Here is a 22,768-nt window from a genome sequence, read left to right on the forward strand (position 1 = left end):
GCACTCAGAGGCTTGGTATGGCCCATGTCAGTTGACTGCTGCAAGCATAGTGCAATGCAGATGGAACAGCCACCCCTGTCATGCTCATAGGAAAAGCCATGCAGCCACCTGCTTTTCCTTGGCTATAAACCATGCTGGCATGAAGGGTAGTGACCACCCGTACACGGAGCCACAGCAGGAGCTGGTGCCACTCTCCCTGGGCTCAGCAGGATCCTCGCGCTTTGGCATTAGTTCCAGTTTTTGTCTTGCCGTGAGTTTCTAGGCCAGCTGTCCTCCTTCATTATCCTCACACCACCTCTTTATCTCATCTGCCCCCTCTTCTTCCCGTTTCCCTCCTCCCGGTCCCCTGTTCATTGCTGAGCTCTTGCCCCCCAGCAAAAACAAGCCACAGTAGTGGAATATGACAGACCCTGCTGAAGACACATCGGGCCCGACAGCAGAGGCAGAGTCAGCAAAGCTGGTCCCTGCTTGCTGTCCCCCAGCATCCAGCTGGGAGGGAGCTTCCAGCTGTGGGAGGAAGCTTCTAAAGTGCCCTTCCTGAGCACCTTGAGCACATCCGCAACCCTGCCTGTGCCTGAAAGCTGTAGATAGGAAGGCAGTTTCCATCTCCTCTGCCTGTGTGGTGTGCTCAGGCCAGCTCCTTCCCTACCATGCTCTCTCCACAGCCCCAAGCTGACAGGGTGAGGGGCAGATTCAAGGCGGTGCTGGCTCCAGCAGACACTATCATGAAGATCGTTCTTCCTGGAAGTCCTTGATTATGGTCTTCCGTGCCTCTAGACATGGCCTTGGTGATGACAGGACAACCTGTTTGCACAGAAACGACAATAATAATAATAACATTCTTCTGTTCTGGCCATCGTGTGTTCAGAGACATCAGCTGCAGGGGTGAGACTGAGGAGTTTGGGGGTATGTTGAGATGAAATAGCCTTGGTTGTGTGACACAGGGTGGCTGTGGATGTGAGGCAGAGCCCAAGGGCCCATTATCTGGCCAACCATAAAGAATAATAATAATCTGTAGGTGCAGGTGCTATAAATACAGCCTCTGCAGCACCCTGCTTCCAGTTACTCCTTGCTTTACTTCTGCTGAACTCCAGTCGCCATGCACAGCCATGAACTAAACTGCAAGGACCCTTCAGTGAAAGGAGGACCATGGAAATAGATGCAGTAAACCCTGTCCCAAAATATCCCGTGTTTAATTTTACTCCCTCTTATCCCACACACCAGCTCTAACCCACAGCAGAGCTCTCATCTGAAATCAGAGATGCTCATCAGGAGCAGCCTGCTGCTTCAGGGATGTGCTTCCAGGGCCTGGAGAGGAAAACAACCCTTCATTGCCACAGCTGTAGGACACAGATGTGCTGAGGCCTGGCCCTTTCCAGGGGCATGTTGTGCCTGTGAGAGCTCTGCTTTTGGGAAGCTTTGGGCTTGGATGTGTATTGTCTGCAAAGAGAAAGCTCAGCATATGCAGGATCTCAGGGGAGGTGCACGGGGCTGAGTTAAGTGAGATCTTGTATGAGACCTTGTAGTACAGGTGACTCACAAGCTTTAACCCTCTGGGACAAGGCTGTGCAAACCTGTAACTATGCCTCCAGATGTGCAGAACATCATTGACTCCTCTGGCAAAGGGAGCAGGAATGAAATTGAGATTGAATTAAACTTTCCTGGTCGCACTCCCTCCTTATGCCTCATTCTGGCACTGTCAGACCGCGTCAGGAGCCTCCTGACAAGGTTTTTGGGTAAAGGCAAGAAAAATCAAGTAGTTAAATGCCTTTTAACCTCTAGAGGCAACAGGAAGGAGGCAGAGCCTTCAGTGTCTTGTTCAGCTCAGCAGCCAGAGCAGTTCCACACGGCTCAGCACAGCTAGAGCAGTGTATGAGCCACATCTGCAGTGCCTTGGAGCAGGGAGGCTGAGGTGAACTCTTGAAGTATTTGGTGTTGTCATCAGGAAAAGGACCGACAAAGCCAACAAGATGTGGAGGGGAAGCAGACCTCATTCTGCAGTACTTAAATTGGCAGGGCTGCTAGAAGTAGGAATCATGGTAACTGTGTTCCCACCTCCCAAAGTAGAATTATATTTGGGGTCTGGATGTTCCTCTGGGGAGGGTTATGGCTTGGGAAGGAGGATTTCCTGCCCCATATATGCTGAGATCCACAGTCCAAATCCAGAAGCCCTTGCTATTCCAACACTGACCTCTCATTAGAGGTTTAGACTTCTTAAGCTGGAGATTGCTTTGGACTCCAGTCCCCCAGACCTTGCCTTGGTCTGAGGCCCACAAAGCCTCCCACAGACAAGACAGAGCATGGAGGTCCAGGCAGGGTGGCTGTAGGTGACTGCCTGCTGCTGTGTTCCCACCATGCTGCATTACTGTCCTCATGGAATGGGATGTGGAGAGCCTACAGGTATAGCAAGGAACTTATTTGTAGTGACGGTGGTCACACATGGTTTTGTGGAACTCGTTATCAGCAAGTCTTTAGGTAAAACTGCAACTGCAGTGTGTCTGTTCCACTGGGCAAACTATCGGGTGCTCCCTTGCTCTTACCTGGGGTGCAAAACTCAGGGGAAGAAAATCAATACAATGCAATACACAAGGCAGCAGCTGGATCTTGTTGATGGAGGCAGTGCCTCCATCTCTATCCGCAGCATCCAGGTCCATCACCAGAAAGCAGGCTGAGTGCAACAATGCAGACATCATTTTGCAGGCCAGTTGCACATGCTGGGTGGGGGTATTTAAATGTTATTTTTTAGACAGCCAAACTTGTGCAGAGAGAGGGGGAAGACTTAATTTTAGCAAAGGACTGCAGAGGCTGTGGGTAACTGCACTGCTTGATGCTATTGCACTGCTCTCATAAAGGGATTAAAAGGAGCTAGTAACCCTAGGGTTAAAAGGGGGCTGGTAACCTCTAGCAGGATTAGAGTATGGAAAGGAGAACCTCGAGTTTGGATTAAAGATGTTTAAAAGTCTCTTGTATCAGCAAGCTCTTTTCTCTGGGGGAGATTAGGAGTGCAGCTTCTCCCAGCCACTCTGTTAATCTGGTCTCCATAGAAACAGGATGATGTTAGTGGTGACGCTCTCCCCTAAAAGGCTGCTCAGCAGCCGTGTTAAAGGGGGAGAATAGCTTTAGTTTGTCACCCAAATCTGGTTTGCTTGTCCCCTGTCAGTCCCTGACAGTTGCTGCTTGGGGAGTTTTTGCTGCTAGTTTTGTGCTGGTGGAACCTGCACCAGAGCCCTCATGCACTGGATGTTTTGCTGGAGAGTTCACAGGCTCAAGTATTCACACCTCATTCAGCCAGCTCAGAACAGCCACAGACATTTACACAGTTATGATTTTACTGGTGCTCCTGAATGGGACAGGCTATGGCTCTCTTAAATGTGGCAGATCTGTATATCTCTTACCCTCCTACGTTGCCTGATGTGAGCAGGGTACCTCCTTATTGGGGACCATATTCAGGAGGTCTCCTGCAGTGACCACTCTTGGATATTGCAATGCAGCCTATGGACAAGGCATCAAGAAGTCAGGAAACTTGCTTTGTCCTAAAGCAAATCCAGCCTTGCAACTTCCAGCCAACAGTAATCACCAAAGCGGCTTTGCTCAGTGCCTGTCTGTGCTGGAGACAGAAGAAATGCCTGTCCCAGGGATGCATCCCAAATGCTGACCAGCCTGGCCACTAAATGCAATCTGGAGGTTCTAATGTAGCCATCCAGGCTGAGGGCGAAATGGTGGGAGGCTTGTAAACGTTCCCTGCATCTTTCTAAATCCCTTTTCATCCTGAGTCACATGCGGAAGGAGCGTGGGTGAGAGCGAGTAGGCAGGGAGAGAGAGGGATGGTAGGGCTGCATGAATTTGGATATGCACATCAGCTATCAAACAGTGCAAAATTGCTGTGAAAGCAAGGGAAAAAGATAAATTTCATGTCACAGTCTTCAGATGATGAGCTACTGCTGTTCCTGTTTTCTGTGTTAGCGGAGTTAAAGTGGGACTTGTTTGTTGAGATGAACAAGGGGTCGTCTGCACCTCCTGTCTCCTCTTCCTAACCCTTCCCTCTATTTTTCTCTCCCCTGCTCCATAGCTGTGTTTCCCAGTGGATCTCAGCCAGCTGCTGGGGACTGCTGCTACCTTGAGTCCTTTCAGATGAGTCACCGGTTTGGCTAAAGAAAGTTGAAACAAAGCAAACACAATGGAGATGACCTTTCTGCCTACCTAACTCCAGCTCCTGCTTCAATAACACGTTGTGCCGTCAACTAATTCCACCTAAATTTGGAACAGTGAACTTAAAGACATCATGGAACTGAAGAGTCATGGGAGAGACTTTATCAGGAGTCTTGTTGGCCTCACTGCAAGCTCAACCCTAAACCAGACCTCAAAGATTTTCATCCTGGAGACAATGCCACAGGATCCAAGCTTCCATCGCAGAGCCCCTCACTGTCTTCCTGGGTCCATCTGGATTTGTCCATGGGTGTTTCCTGTAAAACCCATTGCTTTCTCAGTGTGAAAAACATGTCTAGACCAAACAGCCACTTCAGATTTAATGTGTGAGTGATGACTTGAATAAGAACCCAGCCACAGCAGCACAATGTCAGCCAGCACCAGGAAGCCTTCGGAAGAGAGGCCCAGCCCTGGTCTGTCTGTAAGAGAAAGGGCTCTTTACACCCTGACCAGGTAGCCCTTTCCCACCTAATGAGCCCTGTGGAAGGGTCCTGTAGCCTCGTCTATCATCTAAAGAGTCATTCTGTTCCGCAGAGCAGGCAGCAGCTCCCATGTGGGCTATACCTCAGCAATGGTAACTCATCCCAGTTTATAAATAAGATGCTTTTCCTTGACTGCCAGGTCCCGATGACATCTACCAGGCAAGCTGTGATCTCTATGGCCTGTGAATCATCGCTGATAACGGTGATCCTGCGGTCTGACTCCTGCCTTTACCAGCTGTACAGCACCAGAGTTTGAGGATGCACCCAGAGAGAGCTCCCTGGCACTACAGTGAGGGAAATTGTCTCTTCCTTCTGGATCACAGCCCAGACAGAGATTACCTGTGAGGGATGCTCTTATGGACAGAAGGGTAGTACAGGTTACCTTCACTGTCCCTGGAAGGTATTTGTACCTCCTTGACCCAGCCTTCCCCATCCTTCACATTTATGAGTTCTCTTAGCACCAAGGCCAGATTAAGACTAAATTTTCTCCTTCTTGCCCTCAGAACTGTTCACAGCCTGGCCTGTGTGCAATGGTCTCCAGCAAAAAGGGGAAAAGTTTGGCTGTTCTTTGGGTCTCAGTATCTCCTGCTCCTCCATCTGGAACATCAGCATCTTGGCCTCCATCCCTGGGATGTTTCCCTGCTCAGTTCAGACTCGGGTAAGTCCTCGGCTTTGTCTGTGTGTCAGTGTCTTGTTTTCTGCGGTCATAACAGCATAGCCTTTTGTCAGAGTGAAGACAGCATCAAAAACTGTGGGCTTAGTAATGGACATCAGCTTCATCTTGTAGGGTGAGAGAGTGGAACCTGTGCATTTGCTGGGAGCAATGCTCAGACGATGCTGGAGGAGCTGGTCAGTGTCTCAGGTCCTCTTTCTGCCTCCCCTACAACTGTCTGGCACAGCTGATGATGTGTTTCGTTGTTCTGCATCTTCATTACAGCCAGGATAACAACTCCTTGTGGGAGTGAGAGTAGATGTTCATTGGCATTTGTCATCAACCCGGCTGCAAGCACCCTAGGGAGGCCTATAAATAAGTGAGGGGCTGTGATTCAGCAGCCACTAGAGAAGCAGCAACTGCCACTGTGTCCATTTCATGATTGCCTCAAAAGCTTAAACTCTCTTTTTAATATGGGGTTTTGCATTAAATTTGCAAGGACCCCTCCACAAGTGGAGCAGGGGGAGGTGATCTGCTGTGCCTCCAGGGATGCAGCCCATGATGATGCAGCCCATGAGACTGATTGCAGGCTCCACCGCAGCAGCCTCATTCCTTATAGATGTGTACCTGCCTTCACATTTCCTTCTTTTTCTTTGTTAGGGTGGGTTTTCCTGGTGTCTGTTACTGCTGGTCAGGGAGAGGCACTGAAAGAAATTGTTCAGGTCAGACTTGTGGAGAAGCAGCCAGGTACCTGGGTGTGTTATCAAGGTAGAAGCCCTTCTGCATCTGCAAAGTCACTGGTGGGACTCATATGAGACTGAGTGATCTGAGCAAAAAGTACAACCGTGTACACCTTGAGGCTTTTAGCAGCAAAATTGCAGCTTGGATTTAGGTTCAGATCCCCGAGTTCAGCTTTGCTTATTTAGTTCACCCAGTGCTTTGACACGTTATTGACAGTCATGCTTTTGTAAGGCTGTGTGGGCTTGTGTATGCTGGGACACACCGAAGTAAAGATCCTTTTCTGTGTGCACTTTGGGAGAAAACAGTGTGTGTATGAAGGTACAGCATCAAAGCAGCTCTGCTCTCTGTGGTATGTTTATCATCTGTCCTCTGCTAAAATAATCTTAGTGAAGACCTTGGCTTTGTCTGCATTTGGGAGGGAAGATGAACGTGTGTTCGTTGTTTCAGGGTGTAAATGTCCTCACAGTTTGTTGGAGTAAAGTTTGCTGGGCAGAGTTGTCCATTTCCCCATTGATGAGAGAGGGAAGATGTTTTGTGGGCAGTGGGAAGGGGAATCAGTCAGCCCAGGGGAGATGAACAATAATCATGAGACCACATGTGAGACCTGCAGTGCCCTAAGAGATCATAAGGACTCCATATGGTCTGAACAGCAGCAGCACTGAGCTCCACTGCTGTCTTAAAACCACCTGAACATCAGTCCCGTGATGTGTTTGCAGCTTGGTGAATGAAGACGTGCTCTGTGCCCTAGATGAGAACACAGAGAAAGAGCCACAAAGGCATCACACAGGCTTCTTGCTGAAGCACAGCCAGTGAGGAGGGAATATCTCTCGGCCAGGTCATCCTGCAGGTCTCACCCTTTCTAGTGAAGCCTTGTTCCTGTTGGCCACACAGTCCTTCTGCTTTCAAGTCAACAAGTTATAAAGAAGGTTGAATGCAAAGAGGAGGAGAAAAGACAGGATGATATACTTCTGTGCATACACTCCCTCTCCCTCTTCATTCCTTTGAGCCATTTTTAACCCAAGCTAATTCAGCTGGAAATATTAATAACCCTATGAGGACGCCACCTCCTTGTAATGAAGTGTAAAGGTCACTTCTGCTCAAATCACACAACTCTTTCATTTTGTTCTCTGCGAGGAGCAGCTTCTCTCTTTAATTATTCAGTTTGCTTTTATATTGCAGTCGCTGCTCTCTTGTCTCTAATCTCTGACACTTCCCCATTACGCCAGCCCCCGGGAGCCTGGGTGATGCGGCAGCATGGGTCGCATAGCGAATGCTGTGAGCAGCAGTTGGGACTTGCCTGGGGGAGGCAGGAGAGGCTGGATATGAAGGAGAGATAATTCTTGGTTTTCAGAGTTACTTGTTTGATGGTGTGGGTCTGATGGGTTTTCTTCAGGATTTTGTGATGCATGTTAATTTTCGGCTGAGTTAAGTCCTTATACGTGAGGTGCCACTTGACACGATGGGAAGGAAAGGAGCTGGGAGGGAGCTGGGAAATTCCTGTCCTCTGAGCTCACCCGATGGGTGGATGGAGGTGGAAGGCTGTGGATGGGAAGTGACCAGTAACGACGTTGCTGAGTAACGCAGTTGCTTACAGGGCCCTGAGATGAAGCAAAACCTCTGGCATCAGTACAGCATCCTCAGTCCTCAGGTGTCTCTTGGCTCATGATGCCCACAGAAGGAAGGACAGAGTGAGAAATCACTGCAAATATGAGCACTCCTGAGGCACGCTGTGAGAGTCACCAGCACAAAAATGGGAGCTGATTATTCTCTGGGGATGAATTTGGGGTCACATGCAAGTTCTTTGACAGGTGCCCAAGAGGGGTCTGAGGAACAGGGCCAGCAGGATCACACCACAGTTCCCCATCATGCCCAGAGAAGCTTTGGTTTAGCCGGCCCTCAGGGCTCTTCCTCACTCTATGCTGGCACCCAGTGGGTCTTCCCAGGAAAGCCACAGCATCCAAACCATGTTCCCTCTGCTAGCATCCACTGTGGGAGCAGCTTCCATCACCCTCCACCCCAGGCCCTTGTTCATTCACCTGCAGGGTAGTGGGACCCTGACTGGTGTGGTCCTTTCTCCGTTCTGGCACCACCAGGCTTGGCTTTCTCAAAGGTGCAATAGGGAATCTAAGACCACAGGCAGTGAGGCAAGAGACTGCATGGGAACGTGTGAGGTCCTGTAAGATCTCTAGGGGTTGGAAGGGGCTATTCCAGTGGCTGAGATGGTTATTGCACTAATTGTTACTGTAGCATCCTAAATAATTAATAAGCATAATCAGTTGCATGGACCCAAGAGAGGCAGAAACTTGTGGTGGCTGTAACCCCTCTGTTCCCCAAGCACTGCTCCGTCCAGAACTTCTCTGCAGTGTTTTATCTCCCTGAATGTTTAAATGACTCGAGCAATGTGGGCTTTCCTCCATTTCCCCATGGGACTCCTCATTCTCTGCTCTAACTACAACACTGCAGCAGCTATTAGTGCCCACAAACAAGCACAAGTCCTCGGTAGCTGAGATGAGTTAAGGTTTATATAATCATGTGAAGATTTGAAAGCTGAAAAACCTTTCCCTGTGCATAGCATTAATCATTTAAAAGCAGCCTGAGTGATGTGTTTTTCATGTGTGTGTCCCTGGTTTCTTTTTCCCCCACTCCCCATGGAGTCCACACGTTGTTGGTTATAACTTGATGTGTTCAACACCAGCCAAGCCTTTGCTACAGCCAAAATGATTTCTGGACTCACGTTCACATTAATCTGGTGATGGACTCATGCAAGCCGTGCACTGTGCTAGTAGTAAAGAAGCAGGACCTCTGATGAGAACGTGTAAAAGTTTTGCTTGTACGACATTTAATGGTATAAGAAGTCTTGCACAGAACTGGTATGGTCATTTCTAAATTACAGCTGCCAGCAGAAGCACAGAGACACAAAGCAGCAGTGGCACTGACACATGGGAAGTCTAATGCGCATAGCACTGACCGGCTCTTTGGCAGAGGATGAACATTGTCCTCTTCCAAGCTGTCCTAGTGCCAGGGGTTTGCCCTCTCATTGCCTCTTTCGGACACTCTGCAGGAGCAGTAGCATCACAGAGAAGTCAAGCTACCAATTCAAACTTTGAAGCTGTTTTCTCTGATGTTGTCTGAAGAGCGGGCTTCAACAGCAGCCGTCCTTGACACAGCTACCTGCAGAAGGTAACTGTTGTCCATAGCAAAAGTTGTGTACTTGCATTATCCCTCACTCCCATCCCTTCTGTGACTGCTCCAGCAGACCATTAACAACAGTTCAATATGCAGTAGCATAGACCACATTGGGACACAATTTGCTCTATGTGGAGCTACAGATGTAGCTTGGTTCCAGCTAATGGCCTTATATGACCTCATGTCTATAAAACCTCCCCCTAAACATGCACCACTCGTTCAAAACCTCACATAGACAGAAAATCCAGAGTCCAAAAGCTGTAACTTAGGTGAGACAGGGAAGGGAAAAAACAGCTGTGAGTTTTTAGGTGAAAACCCAGAAACATTTGACTGTGGTTTTGCAGATGTGATTTCTATGCTGCATTCTGTTTGGAGGGTGCAGTTCAACATCTGTCACCATCCTCCTTCAAGCCCTTAAGTATGGCTCATGGTAATGAGATTGAAGGATATAAAAAATTCCTAGAGGAGCTAAGGAGAGATAATCAGGATTAGTGTGCTGACAATGGGGGAAGAGGCTGAAAGAGTGAGGGGGTGGCTATGGCCAGGGTTGCCAAAATGCGTGTCATTGCATTTCCAGAGTCGTCATTAAGGTAAATCCAGTCTTCTGGCTGAAGATGTGAACTGTTTTAGTAATAAAGTCATCGGGATTACAAACAGAAGCTAAGAAAACGAGGGCACTTGCTCAGGCCTATATGTAATAATGCTCTGGGTAGTTCATGTCCTAAACATGCTTGTTTGAAAGCATCTCTGCTGAAATTGATGCAGCAGATACTCCTACCCTAACCGTATGCTATGATGCCTTCCGGCCCCAGCCAAAGGCATCAATTAAGGAAACAAATGTTGGCTTTATCTCCTGGTCCTGTTTAATACCCCAGATGTCTGGTGCGGTACTGTCTTGCTCTTTGGTGTCTGTGCAGCACAGTGACAGCCCTCACCTGAGTGGAAACACTAAGCTGTGGCATACAGAGGCTGCTGGAGCTGTCTGTAACCTGGGGGAACAGATGGTGCTGCCTGACAAATAGAGACTGTCCCCTCCTTTCCCCGCTCCTTTCTGCTGCAAATTGAGGCCTTAAATAGGATTGGTGTGGCTGACAACAACCTCGTCTAGAATGACTCTTTGGGGGATTAATGACTAGTCGCTGGGGAAAGGTTTAATGGTCCAAAGAGATCAGCAGTCCCAAGCCAGTTTATTAATCAGCTGGGGCTAAGGCCATTATAGCTTAACAGCTCAGATTGCGTGGGGGCAAGGGAGGCAAGGGCCCTACACAGAAACAAACCCAAAAAAGCAATGAGATCCCTGGAACCCAGTGCAGGAACTCACTGATTGTCAGGGACTGAGGCTTAGCAAAGAAATGCAAAAAGAAAAGGGAGTGATGGTCTTGTTTCACTTATGCCTGATGCACTGCAACCCACCTCGCTCTCTCCCTGGTGCAGCGCCTCCTGAGCAAGCCCATCATGGGCTTTCAGCCAGCTTTGTCTCTAGCAGTGGCTCCTAGACACTACTAAACCCTATGCTGTGGCCTGGACAGTTGAGGACTACTATGGGGAGAGGAAATTTCTTTCTAACACCTTGTTCAGAGATTAAGCTTCTGCCCTGGAGCATGGAATCTGAGATTCTTATTATTTTTATCACAGCAAGTGGAAGTGGAGAAGCTATTCTTATTCATATAAATGTCTAATCCTACTCTGATTCCTCCTGAGCTGTTGCATTTGCTGTGATTACTTTTCCCAGTTATAGCTAAAATAAATTTAGCACTTTAATAATCTGCCTTTACAATGCAGCAGTCCCTGAGATGAGGAAAGTAGGCACTGAGCAGGTCCAGCTATGAACCCTTGTCCCATCTCAGGCTCGGGGAAGGCTTGGCCGTATCCTGGCTGCCCCAGAGAAGTTAGATACCATTTGTATGGAGGATGGGGCTAGTGCTATTCTTGGACTACCTATCTCTTCAGTTTAGACCCTTTGAGGTTAATCTATAGCAGGACATCTGAATACAGCATAGGGATAAAGTTATTTCCCCTGGGGTACAGTGCAGGCGAGTACTATGATCACTGGGAAAGAAGACCTGGTCCCAGGTACCAGAGATCTTTGGAACAATTCTCAACTGCCCCCATGCAGCAAGGCTGGGTAGGAGCCGCTGACTTGCTCTGGCTGGGCTGGGAAATATTGCAGCAAGCTGGTAAACGTAGCTTGGGGTCAGTAGGCACTTCACTGGCTTGAAAGTCAGGTCCTTGTGCTTCATCTTCACAGAGTCTGTTTTAAGCAGCCTACAAAGAGTCTGATCTTCTGAGGAGAGCTCTGGCTTTGCTCTAAAATCTGATCACAGTGAGAAACATTCTGATACGTTTTATATTATTGAGTTTGGGTTTTTTTCTCCATCCAAAGTCATGGACTCCGTGTGAGAGCAGATGCTTTATTTGCATGCAACAGCTGCCTTTGGGGGCAAAACATCTTTTAAACTCTTATTCTGCTCTTCCTTTTTCTTCCTGTAAAAATCAGCCATTTCTGCTCTTTTAAGCTGATTCACTCTTGCTTCCCTCTGTAGAACTCCTGGCTCTCTGGCTGGTCTAAGATGGTGAAAACCAGCATGTCTCATACAGTCCAGTGCTCCAGCCTGAACAAACACTGTGTGCAACACTACAGGTCTCTCCTGATGCAGTGTTATCAAGAGCTGCTGACACAACCTCTTCCCTGGAGAGGAACCTGCACAATCAGTATGTAAAAGCTGGTTTCAAAGGACATAGTTGTTGGCAAAAAGTGTGGTTTTGTGCGTGGATGTGGCTTATGGAACAAAGAGGGCCAGCAACCTCCTGTACATTTGGATGGTTTCTGCACATCACTAAATAAAGATTTCCAGTTTGCAAGGGCAGTAGCTTAAATACGATAAATCACGGAACAGAAAGAAAGTGGCAGGCACCAGGGACAAGCTGGAATTCTCATGGAGTTCCCTTTCTGGAGAGCCATGCCTGGGCCTCACTGCTTTGTATCAGTTTTCATCAGTGGGATGTTGTATGTGGACTCAAGCTTTCTGTACTTCTGGATCCCAAGAGTTCCAAACGAGATGCTTCTATTGCTTCAGCTAGTGAAGGGCGGGTAGCTGTGAGCTGTGGTTCTATAAGATCAACCAAAACTTCGTTACAAGACTGTGTAGCATGGAACAAAATTTTATGCTGCTAGTTCAGCTTTAGAGGTGACAGTTCTTGGTGGTCTTGCTTTTTATGGCTATACAGACTCACGTTATGGAGTGTGATAATGATGTTCACACAGCAACCCCTCGATGTATCACTGAAATTAATCCAACATCAAATCTGCTTGGTTCTAATTCTTGAAGTCTGAGGGCTGTAATAACTGGGGGAGCTGTAGTAGCCAACAAGTAACTCCCTTACGCAAGCCTGAAGTCTCTTTGCACTAAGGAGGTGGAGGAGCAAATCCTCCTCAGATGATGTATGCTGGCCCTGTGTGGACCTCCCCTTAGACCAAATTCTGAGGTTCCCTGGAAGATGAAGAACACATTGAGTAAACCACTATTAAAAATATGCTGACCTATGTTTCAACCTGCCCAGTTTCCCCTTAATATAAACATATGCACTGGTTCTGAATTTAAATTCAGGTCCTAAACACTGTAGAAATGTTGGCTACCTGCAGTCCACATGGAATGGTAACCCTATCACCCCTAAACCCAGCAACATGTATTAATGGCTTATATGAAGTCTCTGTAGCAAACATTTCAGTCTCTTCAGACAGGGAGAAGTGGGTTACTTTGTGAATATCAATGCAGATCAAATAAAACTTATCTCAAGGACAAATGCATTTGTTCTGAAAATTTGGCTACAGAAATCAGAAATGGTTCTTTAAAATGTATCAGCCTCGAGCAAGTTTTCATCTTCTTTTTGAGCCATGGAAGTTGGTGATGAAGCCGTCATTTGAAATATGTGGTAGGATACAGCAAAATCACTGTCTTGCAATTTGGACATATGGATCTGAAGATCTGACAAAAACATGCTCTCTGTTCTACAGACGTTAGGCTGTTTTCCTTTCCTTTGACTTCATATTTATGTAGCCACCCTGGCTGGTTTTGCACTGATCACAGCTGCTTTTGTGTTCTCTTTGATGAATCCACTATGGTTTATTTTGTTTGGTTTGCTGGGTTTTTTTGTTGGTTTGTTTGTTGGGTTTTTTTTTGGGGGGGGATGTCATGTTGGGCACGATGGGGAGTGTTTTGGGAAGAGGATAGGTATTTTATTACATGCATTTGATGTAACTGGTCCATCAGTCTCAGAAAAGCATGTTCAAGGTGCCTAAGTAGAGAGCTACAAAGATGCAGTTGCTGGTTTTCTCTTTTACTTAATTTAAAATGAAAGCAAAAGTCTTGCTGTGTTTAAAAATCCTCTCCTCTCTGGAGTGAAGTGATTTACGCCTGCAGCAGGAGTAGGTACCTTCTGGTTCCAGACTGCATGGAACAATCCCAGGCCTATCAGCAACGTTGGAAAGTGAGAGGGAAGATGATGACTCACAAGAAGTTTCCCTGTCTGTTATGATTTTGCTTTGTCGCTTTGTGTTCTCTGGATGGCTCAGGGAGAGTTGCTTTTCCCTCAGCTACGATTTGCTGCCAGATGAATATATTGAGAAGCAGAATGTTGAGAAATCTTGGAAAACTAATGGGAAATGCTTAAATGAGCTCGGCATATTTCTCCACTTGGCTTTTAGGTTTTCATAACCCAGTGGTGCTGGGCAGAGGAGGCATGCAGGGACTTTGAGATGGTTCCACAAGAGCTGTGTGGTTCCTTTTGCTTTTTGGTTTATTATCAAAATAGGACAAATGGTAATGGTTTTAAACTAAAGGAGGGTAGATTCAGACTAGATACAAGGAAGAAATGTTTTATGATGAGGGTGGTGAAACACTGGCACAGGTTGCACAGAGAGGCTGTAGAAGTCTCACCCCTTGGAACATTCAAGATCAGTTTGGATGGGGCTCTGAGCAACCTGATCTAGTAGATGTCCCTGCTCATCGCAGGTGGGTTGGACTAGATGACCTTTAAAGGTTCCTTCCAACCTAAACTATTCTATGATCCTACCTGCTTGGCAAAACCATGAACATACGGTCTTACTCACAGATTTAGTCACCTAGCACTGTATATATTCTTTTGAGGTGTGATAGATCTAACTTATAAATTCTTTCTTCAGCCTTTTCTTCTCACACGTTGTCTTGACTTCTTCACTTGAGCTGTTGATCTCTGTTGGACACTGTTGGGGCTGGCTGAAGCTCTGTGATAGAAGGGTTGGTTAGCGAAGGACATTTCCTGGAGACGAGCAATAGATCTCCATCATGGCTAAGACAAAAGCAGGTACCTACCGTTTTCAAGATGCTGTAAACTCTTGGGTAGGGATTTCTGTTTTTCTGGCCCGGTGAGTCTTTGCTGCCGTGTATATTCTTTGAAGCTACTGGGAATTTCTATGGTAAACATGGGAGAAGAGTGTAGGTGCAGTTCTGCCTTAAAGTTTATTTCAGATCTGTCTGAACCTGGTCGGTCTGTCTGTCAATATGGTAAAAGGCTTTTCCTTTTATGATGGACACAGCTAAAAGCATGTCTGCCAGCAGCCCTCAACTGCATGGTCTTGAGAAGCAGATTGTAGTGTGAATGTCTGAATTGCTGCCGCAGGTATTTCTTTGACCAGACCTAATGTATTTCTTCAGGAAGAATGATGTATGAAGGGAAGCTCATACTCCACTCCTAGATGGGAAGTTTTGCCTTCATCTCAGCTCTGATCCAGGTAGTGTTTCACCCTGAGGAGATGAAAACACCAGGAGAAGCAGAATGATGTGAGGGACACATCTGTGTTTCACCTGGCATTTTGAAAGGGGAAGTGTCAGAAAATAGTGCCTTAGGAGGTTTTTCAGGGTCAGTAGCATAGGAGATGCAAATCAGCCCAATGGCAGCCTGGCAAAGACGCAGCCTTTCCTTACAGCCTGTTTTGCTCATGTGTGTGAGAGAAGCTAATGCGAAGCTGGCTTTCGTGTCACTGCTACCCACAAAGGACTTACCACCTTCCTTAGCCTTTCATGCTGCAGACTGATGAAGGGCAGGAAGCTTGCAGCAATAGAATAAAAACTGTATCCCAGCAGCTGTGAAACATAAGTCACTACCTTGTTTTTCCATGGATTCTGTGAGTGGCCTTGAAAGAGCATGCTGACACCCATCTCCGTGTCATCTCTTGTTTGCAGTGGTTGTTCCCTCTTGGAGCCCTACAGACCTGTTATGGGATATGTATCACCCAGGGGTACCCACCATATGCCCTGTGGATTTCATACCACGTGCAACTTGTATTGATGAGATGGGTCTGTGCCTTCTCCCCTGCTCCTGTACAGCTGGCTGGTGCATCTCGGATCTGCCAACCATTTGAGTCCAGCGAAGGGTGATCTGATTGCAGAAGAGCTACTGAAGTGTCATTCAGCAGCTGGAGGTAGGAACCTTCTCTCATAGATGACTGGGTGGCTCTGCCATCTGATTTCAAAGCTATCTGCTTTGACATATGGTATCCTGTGCCTTGGTTCAAGAAGGCAGTTAAGAGGCCTGAGTTCTCTCAGATAAATGGCTCAGCTTGGAGCACTGTGGCTTGATGTTCCTGAAGCTGCTAATCCTAATTAACAGCCTTTCTGAGTCCATTTTATACCAATCTAGCAGCCCAAGTGGGCTTTAAAGTGAATAGAAATGACCCCATGGAGAGTTCTCTCTGGAGATGTTGCTATGCCGACCTGCTTACAGCAACTATTAAGGCTTCGGTTGCTCTCTTCCATCCTGCAGTGTTTTATTGTCATGTGGGCTCAGATGGTACCAGAAGTGTGGCTGGGATAGATGAGGCCTGGACTCGGTTATTTACTTTTTTGGAAGATGTGGGAAGAAGCAGAAGAAAAGGGAGAGAGGGGTAAAATCCTGTGAGGCAGCCATATAAAGAATCAGCAACAACAACAAAACCCAACTAGAAAGACCTGAGATTCCTCTGATGGAAAACTGAGTCAATTTTCTTTTGCACAATCCTTAAAAATAACCCCAAACACAACTTTTTTGCCCCCCAAACACAGTTCTTTATTGAAGATCTGCAGGCAATAGGGCATTTCCCCTGGGTGCCGGGGTTTCCTCACCCAATCTGATGCCATCCCCACCGCACTGGGCACAATGGTTATGTCTCCCTTCTTGCCCTGTGGTGCAGAGCTTGAAACAGTTTTGGCCATGCTCATTTTCCTTAAATTCCGTCTTCCCAAAGCCTATGAATCTGAGGCATTAAGTGGAAGATAAATTACAATGAGTGTATTTTTAGGAATATAAAAAGTAACGACTTAGGAACTAGCGCCCGCCCTCACTTTGCCTCACATAGGAATAACACCTCCTGTGGGCACTCAAAAGTGGGGAAAGAAACGAGGGGAAAAACCATGATAGAAAAATGATGGGTTTATAGTTTGAATGCCGGCATAATGGTTTCCATGGTGACGGGGGTGTGGTGTCTGTTGCTACCCTGCGTGGTTGAAGCTGACCCAGGATGGGCACCTGTCAGTGACATGGGCCCTCATGTGTCCGGAGAACCAGGGGTGACCAAAACGCGTAGAACAAGCCCTGAAAGAAAGATTAATGAGAGGAAATAACTCTTGGAGGTGGCTCAGCCCTACTCCATGTTGTCAGTCAGAGGCCTCCCCAGGTGGGACTGATGTGATGCTGTGTGTGTTAGAGTGATCTTGTGGGGGTTTCAGTGGTTGGGAGGAGGCTCCTTCATTAGCATCAATGCTCCCTTTCCTTCTTCCCTTGGTAAATCGGATGTTTCAGGGAGATTTTAATGGAGTTTCAAGGCTTGAGGGAGTGGTGGCTGAAGGAGAGATGTTTTGTCTCTCTCCTAAGTTAATTTCTATAGCACATCAGGCATGACTAATGAATGCTTCTCAAAGGAGCAAAGTGTCACATACATGGTGGCCATGTGGGCTTAGGACTGGATTCAGCAGCTGTGCAGGCACTGCTGCCCTTTACTTTTCCATGCAGTTCGAGGACACGAGGCTGAGTGGCTCTTGAGGGAGACCTTCTTCAGAGCTGGGGTTGTCCTTTTGGTTATGATCATGCCAGAAGTCACCAGCATTATGATGGGGAGTGGAAACGCCAAAATAAAGTCACCAAACATTAATACCACCACCCCAAAACACTGGGGTGTTTTCTTGACAACGGCAACAAACTGAGGGCCAAGCAAGGTCTCCTCTTGCATTAGAAACAATGATTTTAAATGATAGGGACACCTTCTGAGCAGTGTTGATTTGAAGCCACTTCTGTCTTCCCTAAAAAAAATCCTCCACGCACCCCAAAAATACCATTTTTCCCCCACTTTCTAACAAGATATTTTTTCAGAGGAAATAAAAATATTAACCAGCCACAGTAACCCCATCAAGACAGGCATGGGGGGGACACTTTTTAGCCTTCTTACATGGAGATAGACATGGGGTTAAGACAGGTAGTCCATACTGTTGTTTATTATCTATAATAAGTAGCATCCAGAAATCTCAGTTAAGGATCAAGCCCTAGTGTGCTAGTCCCTGTACAAACACACAATAAGAGAGTCCCTGCCCTGAAGAGCATACAGTCTAAAAACGGTCCCTTACACAGCATAATTTGGGGGGTGAAAGGTAGGAACTGGAGACAAAGAAATGAGAAATCAACCTTTTTCCTGACTTCCTTTCATCTTCCAAAAAAAACCATAAAACATAAATGCTGAAGTCATAATTTCTAGTCCCCATCATTACCTAGATGTTAGAATCATTGAATCATTTAGGTTGGAAAAGACCCTTAAGATCATCCAGTCCAACTGTAAACCAAACACTGTCAAGTCCACCACTAAGCCATGTCCCCAAGTGCCACATGCACACGTCTTTTAAATACCTCCAGGGATGGTGACTCAGCCACTGCCCTGGGCAGCCTGTTCCAGTGCTTCATAACCCTTTGGTGAAGAAATTTTTCCTAATATCCAATTTAAACCTCCTCTGGTGCAACTTATGGCCCTTTCCTCTTGTCCTGTTGCAACAACCTCCTTTCAGGTAACTGTAGAGAGCAATAAGGTCTCCTTTCAGCCTCCTTTTCTCCAGACTAAACACCCCCAGGTCCCTCAGCTGCTCCTCATAAGGCTTGCGCTCCAGATACTTCATCAGCTTCTTGGATCTCCTCTGGCCCCGCTCCAGCACCTCAATGTCTCTCTTGTAGTGAGGGGCCCAGAACTGAACACAGGATTCGAGGTGCAGCCTCACCAGTGCCCAGTACAGGGGCACAATCCCTGCCCTGGCCCTGCTGCCACACTGCTGCTGATACAGGCCAGGATGCTGGTGGCTTCCTGGCCACTTGGGCACAAGCTGCTCATGTTCAGCTGGTGGTTGACAAACACCCCCAGGTCCTTTTCCACTGAGCACCTTTCCAGGCACCCTGCCCCAAGCCTGTAGCCTTGCGTGAGGTTGTTGTGATACAGGCGCAGGACTCAGCACTTTGCCTTGTTGAATCTCATACAGTTGGCCTCCCCTATTGATCCAGCCTGTCCAGATCCATCCTCTCTGAGGAAGGTCTTCTTCAGTCTCCTCAAAAGCTAGATTAACCAGTCCAGGCTCTGCAGAGTTTTCTGCCACAAGTGACGATCCTTCATTGGTATCTCTGGATCTTTGGGTGTGTTTGTCTCCACCTCGGTAGGGAGTGTTTTTTCCCTTTGGAAATGGGATTCTTTTTCCACTGTAATTCAAATTTGTATTTCTTGAAACCAGGAGAACTAATTCTTATGCAGCTGAGCTTTTAGTTCACACCTCTTCATTGACTGACACTCTGCCTTGAAAGGACAGAAGACAATCAGCTTAGCCAACAGGATTCGTACTAAAAAGCTGGAGTTTTTTCCAATCCACAGGAAAAAAATTATACTCCTGCATGAAATTTTCAAGGCATTTGAAACAGTATGTATGTCCAAGGGGGTGTCCATAGCAGAGCCTAAAGGCAGATATGGCAGATGAGTTCATTATCCACTTCATCCTGGAAGCTGTAGAGATGATTGTCCAGCAAGAAGTGGAACTGACCACACAGCAAAGTTCACTAACTTACTTGGGATGTATGTTCTTCTGCTACAGGATTAGCCATGATAGCCAGCATCAAGCGCTCTCTGGCCACCAGCAAGGAAACTTGTCATGTGTGAAACAGGTCCACAACCCACTCCAGTGTGATGGCAGAAAAGACAACATGTTGGGAAAGGTAAGTGATCTATGCTGGTCTAGGAGGGGAACAGTGGGCTCAGCTCCTACTGCCCTGATGAGCAGGGCCACACACAGCTACTGGATGTCTTTGTACCCTGGATTCCCTGCTATGAGCAGGGAAACCTTATTTTGAGGAGCCTGGACTTTGCAAAGTAATTCCAAAAAAAAAGGTGGATTTTTCTTTCTGGCTTTTCTTAACTTTCCTTTTTTTGAGATACTGTAGAAACTTAAAAACATGATTGATTTGTGCATGCCTTTATTTATTAAGTTATTTATGATGGGCACAGATTTCCCTAAGCCAAAAAGCCCCCTCCCTCCTCCTTCCCCAGCCTTAGTAATCAGCTTCCTTGTGCTCCCACCCACACTACACTATTTTCCCCTGTCAAATCCTCTGTCATTGGTTAAATTACCTAGGTGTGTGTCGGCTTTATCTTTTTTTTTGGTGAAATCTTACAATTTTTCAAGTCTACTTTGCCCAAGTCCCTGTCATCCTTTTAGGGCTCTTGTCCAACTTGCTTCTCTCCTGGCTGATTCTGTAAAGTGCCTAATGTCAACAAGCTGCTGAAGTCTGTCCTCTGGTCCCCATGATGATCATCTGTGTCCTTCAAGGCTCTCAAGTGCTTCAAAGCTACAGTGAATTGCAGATGCTTGGACTCCTTTGCACATGGATGTTAAATTTTCCCTTCCTTCATCCCTTTCTCAGATGCTCCCCTTCCACGTTTTGCTGCCTGTGCTCACTGCAGCCTGCATTGCCAGCACACCTTTTATACCACTGTTCTGTTAATGAGCATATTTGGCACAGACTCTGGTTTGCCACCAGGGTGCCCTGTCCCACACACATGCTACCAGCTGCCTTCTGACATGTGAAGACTCGCTTCACTCAGCATCTGTCACGTGAGCCAGTTTTAATCTAGGATGCTCTTTCCTTTTGGCTCCCCGCAGAGATCACAGGACCCTGTTTAATCCAGCTCCCTGTTGATGTGTGGTTGAGTCATAGGAGGCTTTTCTGTTGCTACATCTAATAGAGCTTTGCTATCAGGAGCAGAACATCAACCTGCTTGGCTGGGAGTCGGCGCTGTCACCCGGCAGCTCTCCTTGTCTGGAAGTTGTTTTGATTCTTTTCTTAGACTTCTCCCTCTCTGTGTCTTTCTCTCTAAAACATTAATTTCCTCTAATTAGAGCCGCCTTAACAATTCTTTTTCCCCCTCTCCTTAGTTAATTTCCTCTAATTAGAACCTCCTTAACAATTCTTTTGCTAAATCAATTTCCTTAGTTAGAACCACCCGCCATAATTCCTTCTCATCCTTTCAAAAGCTGTCGGAGCAGCTAAGTAAATTATGCTTCTGGATAACCTTTGTCTCTTACTTGGTATTTTAAAAGAAGAACTGTAACAGGTTAGACAAGCACAGTTTCCCCTTCCAGAGCTATGCTGGTCTGACCCCATTAGGTTAGACTTAGCTGAGTGCTGTACTACTGTATACTTAATTAGGTGCTCTACCTGTTCCTCTGGAACTAAGGTAAGGCTGTATTTATGAATGAATTAAACATGACACTTCATTATCCAGCTCACATTTAACAGTGTCAAAATGCATCTTTAAATGAGATCAAATTGCTCTCTAAGAACATGTAAAACCTCCTACCTCTGTAAGCTGTCCAGTGAGCCAGCCATTCCTAACTTGTCTCTGCTAACTAACGTGTCTCTGCAGCCATGCTGGCTTTCTTCTTGTGGCAAGCCTTTGAAGTACTAATCGTTTCTAAAACCTGATGGTTTTAAAAAGAGTGTTTTGTTTGTAATTTACACACTAACTATTAATGGCATATTGCTTCTCGGTCATGCTGTGGCCCACATCAGCAGTTGGTATAAATGGTGGGGGGTAGCCGATTTACACATTATGGACCTTGGGCCTGAGTTTCCTCTTTTACATTATGCAGTTTCTTCCCAGTTGAGATGGTGTTATGCATTTCTCTATCCCTTTACAATGGACCATAAGGAACCATCTCACTATGACCTTCCTGAAATCTACGAGGGCGACTTGCTCCATTTCCTGATTTTAGACAGAAAATGGTGAAGTATTGATGCAGCTGGGAAGAGCCATTCAGTTTAGTGGTCTGGTTTTTTATGTAATTATGGAAAAACAAAACAGACATAAGGAAACACATTGGAGCTGCAGGAACGCTCTCTCTCCCCACCACTGATAGGTGCAGCACTGGTAGCAGATCAGATTCTCTTTTCTATTACCCCTTTCTCAGGTTAGCAGCTGCTACCAAGCAGAGATCTGATGGTTTCAACCAGTGAAAGAGAGCACTGCCCTTCTATGACACATGGTGCAATAAGGCCTAGTTCACATGAAACAGGCAAAAGAAAGCTATGTCACAACAGGCTCGCAAGACTAGTTCTGGTCTTTTTAGCATAGGGACTTTCTCCCTCTTTTGGCTATGCCCAAGGTAAGCTGCATCGCGTGCTCAGAGTCCTGATCACAAAGCAGAATGTCACTGTGTGCCCTGAAGAGTCTGCTCCAGTAAGGCAGATGGGCCTTCCAAACTTGTGAAGAGCTTTTTACCACCATCTGACGAGAAACAGCAACGCCTGACTGGGTGGATGCCTTGGGTGCCCCTTAGTACAACAAGTGGAGTGATCCATAAGGAATGCGATATTCTACGGGGAGACTCACAGCCGCTCCATCCATGCAAGTGTCACTGTCAGCTTCCTGGGAAGGTTCAAAACATTTTAGCCAAGCTCAGCCACTGTGGAAAAGCTGTATTGCTGCCTTCTTAGACACTTCCTTCCTTCTGCCCTTCCCAAGCCTCTAGTACTTCACAAAGTCTGTTCTGGAGGAAGTGGTGCAGAAGCTGTGAGATCTACTTTATTTCCTTTGCAGTCTAAATAACTATACAGAAAACTCCGTTTGCCATCATTTCCCATGGGTTGGATGGGAAAATTAAACAAATTAAGGTTTTTGCTTTTGACAAAATCCCTAATTTTTGATGTGGGAACAGGATGGTTTTGGGCAATTTTACAAGGAGTAAAATGCTGGTGGTGCTGGAGAAAGGGTTCTTGGGGAAGGGTAGATTCTCTAAAAACGTATGTTAGAAGGCTAAAAAAATGCTGTCTGTTCTTCTCAGAAGAGATGAGAGCAGGAAGAGGGAATCACCAGGTTGGATTGTTCAGACTGACAATCAACTACAATGGAAGAGATGTTCTCTATGCTCCTTGAGAAGCCCATCTTGCTGGTCTCCAGTCCATTCCAGCT

The sequence above is a fragment of the Psittacula echo genome (genome assembly GCF_963264785.1).
Source record: "Psittacula echo genome assembly, chromosome: 8".
Classification (NCBI taxonomy): domain Eukaryota; kingdom Metazoa; phylum Chordata; class Aves; order Psittaciformes; family Psittacidae; genus Psittacula; species Psittacula echo.